The 8,356-nt window shown below is 39.3% G+C and overlaps 10 non-coding genes across 10 annotated transcripts; all 10 read left to right on the top strand.

Moving 5' to 3' along the window:
* Positions 1-1,945: 1,945 nt before the first annotated feature.
* Positions 1,946-2,064, top strand: LOC141307372 (5S ribosomal RNA). Its single transcript, XR_012346326.1, has one exon. It is a non-coding gene; the product is annotated as a 5S ribosomal RNA (ribosomal RNA).
* A 1,469-nt stretch (positions 2,065-3,533) lies between these two features.
* Positions 3,534-3,652, top strand: LOC141307017 (5S ribosomal RNA). Its single transcript, XR_012345973.1, has one exon. It is a non-coding gene; the product is annotated as a 5S ribosomal RNA (ribosomal RNA).
* Positions 3,653-3,736: 84 nt separating this feature from the next.
* LOC141306368 (5S ribosomal RNA) lies at positions 3,737-3,855 on the top strand. Its single transcript, XR_012345327.1, has one exon. It is a non-coding gene; the product is annotated as a 5S ribosomal RNA (ribosomal RNA).
* An 801-nt stretch (positions 3,856-4,656) lies between these two features.
* LOC141306666 (5S ribosomal RNA) lies at positions 4,657-4,775 on the top strand. Its single transcript, XR_012345623.1, has one exon. It is a non-coding gene; the product is annotated as a 5S ribosomal RNA (ribosomal RNA).
* Positions 4,776-4,859: 84 nt separating this feature from the next.
* Positions 4,860-4,978, top strand: LOC141305500 (5S ribosomal RNA). The gene has a single exon (XR_012344465.1). It is a non-coding gene; the product is annotated as a 5S ribosomal RNA (ribosomal RNA).
* An 84-nt stretch (positions 4,979-5,062) lies between these two features.
* Positions 5,063-5,181, top strand: LOC141307603 (5S ribosomal RNA). The gene has a single exon (XR_012346556.1). It is a non-coding gene; the product is annotated as a 5S ribosomal RNA (ribosomal RNA).
* An 84-nt stretch (positions 5,182-5,265) lies between these two features.
* Positions 5,266-5,384, top strand: LOC141307590 (5S ribosomal RNA). Its single transcript, XR_012346543.1, has one exon. It is a non-coding gene; the product is annotated as a 5S ribosomal RNA (ribosomal RNA).
* An 801-nt stretch (positions 5,385-6,185) lies between these two features.
* Positions 6,186-6,304, top strand: LOC141307578 (5S ribosomal RNA). Its single transcript, XR_012346531.1, has one exon. It is a non-coding gene; the product is annotated as a 5S ribosomal RNA (ribosomal RNA).
* Positions 6,305-6,388: 84 nt separating this feature from the next.
* On the top strand, positions 6,389-6,507 carry LOC141306710 (5S ribosomal RNA). Its single transcript, XR_012345667.1, has one exon. It is a non-coding gene; the product is annotated as a 5S ribosomal RNA (ribosomal RNA).
* Positions 6,508-6,591: 84 nt separating this feature from the next.
* LOC141306708 (5S ribosomal RNA) lies at positions 6,592-6,710 on the top strand. The gene has a single exon (XR_012345666.1). It is a non-coding gene; the product is annotated as a 5S ribosomal RNA (ribosomal RNA).
* Positions 6,711-8,356: the final 1,646 nt, after the last annotated feature.

Raw genomic sequence — 8,356 nt, 5'->3', positions numbered from 1 at the left:
ACAAAGGAGAAAGCAGTTTCTTTTCTTTCAACTTAGTCCTTTCTGGAAGAAGACGGGCTGTCAGGAATAAAACTTACTTCAGAAGATGAACATTAAATGAGACATGGCGTGAACCAGCAGATGAGATATTTACACAAGTAAGTTTTTTTCTTTTATATTTGTAAGTTGTTACTGTGACAGAATGTGCACACATTTGACCAGTTAAGACTTTTTGCCAACTGTATTTCCTGACTACAGCAAGTGAAACATTATAAAGTATGTTTCATTTCACTGCATCTAAATGTCTCATGATGACAGGATGTTTCAACTTTGGTCGAAAAACGCGCTGGCGCATTTGAGGCACGCTTTTGTAATAACTCCGAAAAGAATGTAAAATTCTCCGTCAGTTTTGATCGTACAAATACAACCAATACATCATTCGAAACTGTAGAGGGTATATTTTTATTTGTATACACTGTGCTTTTATGAAAATAAGAAAACAGTCAGGGCACGCACTCTGCCTTCACTGTCTGTTATATCTTTTCACAGACACATAAATGAAACAACCTAAATCTAAGTGATTACGTGCCTCACAGACATAATGCATTTACTTGTAGAAAGCTTGAAATGTTTACTTTTACATAAACCAATTCAAATAAAAAACTACTATTCTCTTTTTAAGTAATCTGTATGAAAGGTAGAAGATGTATGGTTTCTCCTGTTTCACTTCATTACAAACCTTACACCTGTATTTATCTCACACTGTTTTATTTGCACCTAACTGTTATACGCCTATGCTATACACTACCAGTCAAAGGTACTTTTTTAAAGAAAAATAATTATCTAATTTTGTGAAATAGGTTTACTATGTAAAAAAAACTGCTCACTTAAAAAAAAAAAAAAACTTTTAATAATAAAAAGTTTGGCTGGTAGTGTATGTGTTTTCTCCCTGTTAGCTCTGTCTTTGTCAGATCATTGTGTTGCTCACATCTACTTGTTTTCTTTGCAGTTTCTGCTGTTCCCCGTTTTCCTGTGTTCAAGTTTCCTGCAAGTGATTTGGATATTGCACCCTCGACATCTTGACTTCTGTGTTTATTACTTTTGTTCCTAATAAAAAGTTTAACTGCACTCACAAGTGAAAGACAAGTTATTTTGTGTGATAGTTAAATATATTCAAAATACGCTTCAAACTAAATATATATGTATTTTGTCCTTTCATTTTTCCTTTATTCTTTCTGTTGTTTCCTCTCAGTCAACATCCGACTGAATGGGTCATTATGCGGCTCATTATGCAGGTCTTTGTCTTCTCAGGTGTAAATCACAGCATTATTCATGATGATTCACGCCTTCTCGCATACAGCCACTCTAAACAAAAAGTGTCTTCAAAAATTTAAATCTATATACTGTTTTGTGAAAACAAGTGAACTAGATGATTTTCACATCATTTGGTAGAAAAAAACCAAGCCTACCACATCCAATTCTCGAAAGTCCCGAGAATAAATATTCTGTATGTGTTAGATGACCTTATTTCAGTGACTTCAAAAATTTAATTTTTCAAAATGCACGCATAAACATTGTTTTCTCAAAAACTTAAAAGTGTACATTCATGTTGCTTACATATTTTTGTAGTCCAATTTGTGCTAAATACAATGTATTTAGATTTAGGATATTAATATGTTTTTAACATACTGAAAAAAGCACAAATGTCAAGGCATGTCAAAACTTCTTCAGGGCCCCAAAACACCCCCGGGCCCCAGAGGGTTAACCACTAGTCATCTCTCACAGTTAAATCTGACCCCATTTTAGTCTTGTAACTCGGCCGATAAGGCCGATTGTTACACTTGGATGGGAGACCGCCTGGGAATACCAGGTGCTGTAAGCTTTTGCCTTTTCTTCACTATTTATATAATATGCTGGCTTTTACGGAGGCTGATCTTTAAATAGCCCACTTTTTGGAGCAGCCCTCGCTTACGGCCATACCGCGCTGAGAGAGCCCGATCTCGTCTGATCTCGGAAGCTAAGCAGCGTCGGGCCTGCTTAGTACTTGGATGGGAGACCGCCTGGGAATACCAGGTGCTGTAAGCTTTTGCCTTTTCTTCACTATTTATATAATATGCTGGCTTTTAGAAAGACATGTTTTACCGCTCTATTTATTACAATCATTTAAATGTATTATAGAGTTTTAAGTGTTTTACATGTTTTTAGGCCATTTTATTACTCAACATTTTAAGTGAGTGTGTGTCTTTAAAAAATGGATGGTTGGCCTGCCATGTGACTAGACACATGACAGGAAGCAGGAAGTACAACTGTATAAGAGAGCAGCATGACATACAAAGGACAGTCACCAAACTGTTGGATTGAGGAGTTGCTAATTTTAGAGCTCACCTTTCCATTCACCACCTGCAAACTTTGGATTACACTTTCTGTGGATTGTATATACACCGGTGGAAACTCACATTGGACTTATCAGCACACTGGGATTCTTGGACTGTTTTTAGGGTATGGACAAATGAACTGTATTCTTTTAACAGCGTTTACCTCATTTTATCGTGTTGTTTTAAAGTCTTTTATGTGAACCTTGTAAATAAACCAAATCTATTTAAACCAATCTTCTTTTATGTCTCATTCTTTTAACCACTAGTCATCTCTCACAGTTAAATCTGACCCCATTTTAGTCTTGTAACTCGGCCGATAAGGCCGATTGTTACACTTGGATGGGAGACCGCCTGGGAATACCAGGTGCTGTAAGCTTTTGCCTTTTCTTCACTATTTATATAATATGCTGGCTTTTAGAAAGACGTGTTTTACCGCTCTATTTATTACAATCATTTAAATGTATTATAGAGTTTTAAGTGTTTTACATGTTTTTTAGGCCATTTTATTACTCTTAACATTTTAAGTGAGTGTGTGTCTTTAAAAAATGGATGGTTGGCCTGCCATGTGACTAGACACATGACAGGAAGCAGGAAGTACAACTGTATAAGAGAGCAGCATGACAAACAAAGGACAGTCACCAAACTGTTGGATTGAGGAGTTGCTAATTTTAGAGCTCACCTTTCCATTCACCACCTGCAAACTTTGGATTACACTTTCTGTGGATTGTATATACACCGGTGGACACTCACATTGGACTTATCAACACACTGGGGTTCTTGGACTGTTTTTAGGGTATGGACAAATGAACTGTATTCTTTTAACAGAGTTTACCTGTTTTTAGGGTATGGACAAATGAACTGTATTCTTTTAACAGAGTTTACCTAGTTTTATCGTGTTGTTTTAAAGTCTTTTATGTGAACCTTGTAAATACACCAAATCTATTTAAACCAATTTTCTTTTATGTCTCATTCTTTTAACCACTAGTCATCTCTCACAGTTAAATCTGACCCCATTTTAGTCTTGTAACTCGGCTGATAAGGCCGATTGTTACACTTTTATGGGAGACCGCCTGGGAATACCAGGTGCTGTAAGCTTTTGCCTTTTCTTCACTATTTATATAATATGCTGGCTTTTACGGAGGCTGATCTTTAAATAGCCCACTTTTTGGAGCAGCCCTCGCTTATGGCCATACCGCGCTGAGAGCGCCCGATCTCGTCTGATCTCGGAAGCTAAGCAGCGTCGAGCCTGGTTAGTACTTGGATGGGAGACCGCCTGGGAATACCAGGTGCTGTAAGCTTTTGCCTTTTCTTCACTATTTATATAATATGCTGGCTTTTACGGAGGCTGATCTTTAAATAGCCCACTTTTTGGAGCAGCCCTTGCTTATGGCCATACCGCGCTGAGAGCGCCCGATCTCATCTGATCTCGGAAGCTAAGCAGCGTCGGGCCTGGTTAGTACTTGGATGGGAGACCGCCTGGGAATACCAGGTGCTGTAAGCTTTTGCCTTTTCTTCACTATTTATATAATATGCTGGCTTTTAGAAAGACGTGTTTTACCGCTCTATTTATTACAATCATTTACATGTATTATAGAGTTTTAAGTGTTTTACATGTTTTTTAGGCCATTTTATTACTCTTAACATTTTAAGTGTATGTGTCTTTAATAAATGGATGGTTGGCCTGTCATGTGACTAGACACATGACAGGAAGCAGGAAGTACAACTGTATAAGAGAGCAGCATGACAAACAAAGGACAGTCACCAAACTGTTGGATTGAGGAGTTGCTAATTTTAGAGCTCACCTTTCCATTCACCACCTGCAAACTTTGGATTACACTTTCTGTGGATTGTATATACACTGGTGGACACTCACATTGGACTTATCAACACACTGGGGTTCTTGGACTGTTTTTAGGGTATGGACAAATGAACTGTATTCTTTTAACAGAGTTTACCTGTTTTTAGGGTATGGACAAATGAACTGTATTCTTTTAACAGAGTTTACCTAGTTTTATCGTGTTGTTTTAAAGTCTTTTATGTGAACCTTGTAAATACACCAAATCTATTTAAACCAATTTTCTTTTATGTCTCATTCTTTTAACCACTAGTCATCTCTCACAGTTAAATCGGACCCCATTTTAGTCTTGTAACTCGGCTGATAAGGCCGATTGTTACACTTTTATGGGAGACCGCCTGGGAATACCAGGTGCTGTAAGCTTTTGCCTTTTCTTCACTATTTATATAATATGCTGGCTTTTACGGAGGCTGATCTTTAAATAGCCCACTTTTTGGAGCAGCCCTCGCTTATGGCCATACCGCGCTGAGAGCGCCCGATCTCGTCTGATCTTGGAAGCTAAGCAGCGTCGGGCCTGGTTAGTACTTGGATGGGAGACCGCCTGGGAATACCAGGTGCTGTAAGCTTTTGCCTTTTCTTCACTATTTATATAATATGCTGGCTTTTACGGAGGCTGATCTTTAAATAGCCCACTTTTTGGAGCAGCCCTCGCTTATGGCCATACCGCGCTGAGAGCGCCCGATCTCGTCTGATCTCGGAAGCTAAGCAGCGTCGGGCCTGGTTAGTACTTGGATGGGAGACCGCCTGGGAATACCAGGTGCTGTAAGCGTTTGCCTTTTCTTCACTATTTATATAATATGCTGGCTTTTACGGAGGCTGATCTTTAAATAGCCCACTTTTTGGAGCAGCCCTCGCTTATGGCCATACCGCGCTGAGAGCGCCCGATCTCGTCTGATCTCGGAAGCTAAGCAGCGTCGGGCCTGGTTAGTACTTGGATGGGAGACCGCCTGGGAATACCAGGTGCTGTAAGCTTTTGCCTTTTCTTCACTATTTATATAATATGCTGGCTTTTACGGAGGCTGATCTTTAAATAGCCCACTTTTTGGAGCAGCCCTCGCTTATGGCCATACCGCGCTGAGAGCGCCCGATCTCGTCTGATCTCGGAAGCTAAGCAGCGTCGGGCCTGGTTAGTACTTGGATGGGAGACCGCCTGGGAATACCAGGTGCTGTAAGCTTTTGCCTTTTCTTCACTATTTATATAATATGCTGGCTTTTAGAAAGACGTGTTTTACCGCTCTATTTATTACAATCATTTACATGTATTATAGAGTTTTAAGTGTTTTACATGTTTTTTAGGCCATTTTATTACTCTTAACATTTTAAGTGTATGTGTCTTTAATAAATGGATGGTTGGCCTGTCATGTGACTAGACACATGACAGGAAGCAGGAAGTACAACTGTATAAGAGAGCAGCATGACAAACAAAGGACAGTCACCAAACTGTTGGATTGAGGAGTTGCTAATTTTAGAGCTCACCTTTCCATTCACCACCTGCAAACTTTGGATTACACTTTCTGTGGATTGTATATACACTGGTGGACACTCACATTGGACTTATCAACACACTGGGGTTCTTGGACTGTTTTTAGGGTATGGACAAATGAACTGTATTCTTTTAACAGAGTTTACCTGTTTTTAGGGTATGGACAAATGAACTGTATTCTTTTAACAGAGTTTACCTAGTTTTATCGTGTTGTTTTAAAGTCTTTTATGTGAACCTTGTAAATACACCAAATCTATTTAAACCAATTTTCTTTTATGTCTCATTCTTTTAACCACTAGTCATCTCTCACAGTTAAATCGGACCCCATTTTAGTCTTGTAACTCGGCTGATAAGGCCGATTGTTACACTTTTATGGGAGACCGCCTGGGAATACCAGGTGCTGTAAGCTTTTGCCTTTTCTTCACTATTTATATAATATGCTGGCTTTTACGGAGGCTGATCTTTAAATAGCCCACTTTTTGGAGCAGCCCTCGCTTATGGCCATACCGCGCTGAGAGCGCCCGATCTCGTCTGATCTCGGAAGCTAAGCAGCGTCGGGCCTGGTTAGTACTTGGATGGGAGACCGCCTGGGAATACCAGGTGCTGTAAGCTTTTGCCTTTTCTTCACTATTTATATAATATGCTGGCTTTTACGGAGGCTGATCTTTAAATAGCCCACTTTTTGGAGCAGCCCTCGCTTATGGCCATACCGCGCTGAGAGCGCCCGACCTCGTCTGATCTCGGAAGCTAAGCAGCGTCGGGCCTGGTTAGTACTTGGATGGGAGACCGCCTGGGAATACCAGGTGCTGTAAGCTTTTGCCTTTTCTTCACTATTTATATAATATGCTGGCTTTTACGGAGGCTGATCTTTAAATAGCCCACTTTTTGGAGCAGCCCTCGCTTATGGCCATACCGCGCTGAGAGCGCCCGACCTCGTCTGATCTCGGAAGCTAAGCAGCGTCGGGCCTGGTTAGTACTTGGATGGGAGACCGCCTGGGAATACCAGGTGCTGTAAGCTTTTGCCTTTTCTTCACTATTTATATAATATGCTGGCTTTTAGAAAGACGTGTTTTACCGCTCTATTTATTACAATCAATTACATGTATTATAGAGTTTTAAGTGTTTTACATGTTTTTTAGGCCATTTTATTACTCTTAACATTTTAAGTGTATGTGTCTTTAATAAATGGATGGTTGGCCTGTCATGTGACTAGACACATGACAGGAAGCAGGAAGTACAACTGTATAAGAGAGCAGCATGACAAACAAAGGACAGTCACCAAACTGTTGGATTGAGGAGTTGCTAATTTTAGAGCTCACCTTTCCATTCACCACCTGCAAACTTTGGATTACACTTTCTGTGGATTGTATATACACTGGTGGACACTCACATTGGACTTATCAACACACTGGGGTTCTTGGACTGTTTTTAGGGTATGGACAAATGAACTGTATTCTTTTAACAGAGTTTACCTGTTTTTAGGGTATGGACAAATGAACTGTATTCTTTTAACAGAGTTTACCTAGTTTTATCGTGTTGTTTTAAAGTCTTTTATGTGAACCTTGTAAATACACCAAATCTATTTAAACCAATTTTCTTTTATGTCTCATTCTTTTAACCACTAGTCATCTCTCACAGTTAAATCGGACCCCATTTTAGTCTTGTAACTCGGCTGATAAGGCCGATTGTTACACTTTTATGGGAGACCGCCTGGGAATACCAGGTGCTGTAAGCTTTTGCCTTTTCTTCACTATTTATATAATATGCTGGCTTTTACGGAGGCTGATCTTTAAATAGCCCACTTTTTGGAGCAGCCCTCGCTTATGGCCATACCCCCACCTGAGGCGCTAGAGAGCAAACAGGAAGTGAGTTGGCAGTTTGTAGTGTGCAGTAGGTGAGATAGGCTCACCATTTTTCTGGGTGTTTTTTCACATTTATTTTGTTTGTTTTTTAGTTAGAAGGAGTTTTTTTTTGAGGAAGGTTTTTTTTAACCCCAAACAGGTCTTTCTGTTTGGGGTTTGAGACAACCAAAATATGGATTTAATGGACAAAGAACACGGACTGGTAAAACAACATGAGATGGGAAATGCGGAACCAGGATTTGTTGCAGACATAACTGAAAGGAATATAAATGAAAGACATGGAGAAAACAATAATGAAACGTGGGCGACGGTGGTTTCAAGGAGGAAACAAGAAAGAAAAACAACTGGACAAGAACGGAAAGGAGATCTACAATCAACTGAAGGTATTGGAATTGAGAAAGAAGTTGGAGAAAAAAGAAATGTTTTATCTCAACGACAACAAATGATACAGAAATTAAGCAAACAAACAAGGTATCAGAGGGAATACAAGAAAGAAGCAACATTAACAATGACTGTTAAAGATATAGAAAATATAACAATACTAATGATAATTAAAGCAGTTGAAGAGAAAGTTGGAATGGGAAAATTGATCGGACTGAGAAGAAAAAATAATTATGATTTTGAAATGACTATGGAAAGTGAGATGGACTGTGATTTGCTGTTGAATGGAATAATGATAAACGGACAAGAATGTGAGATAAGGAAATTGTGTGCAACAGAAAGAATGGTGTCTTTCTTGAGTCTGCCCAGCTATATTGAAGATGAGGAAATCAGTCAAAAACTAATCAATTGGGGTGTAACT

This window comes from Garra rufa, unplaced genomic scaffold, assembly GCF_049309525.1.
Source record: "Garra rufa unplaced genomic scaffold, GarRuf1.0 hap1_unplaced_002, whole genome shotgun sequence".
In the NCBI taxonomy this organism is placed as follows: Eukaryota; Metazoa; Chordata; class Actinopteri; order Cypriniformes; family Cyprinidae; genus Garra; species Garra rufa.
The sequence above is the reverse complement of the archived record's forward strand: the minus strand, read 5'-3'. Positions and strand labels throughout refer to the sequence as shown.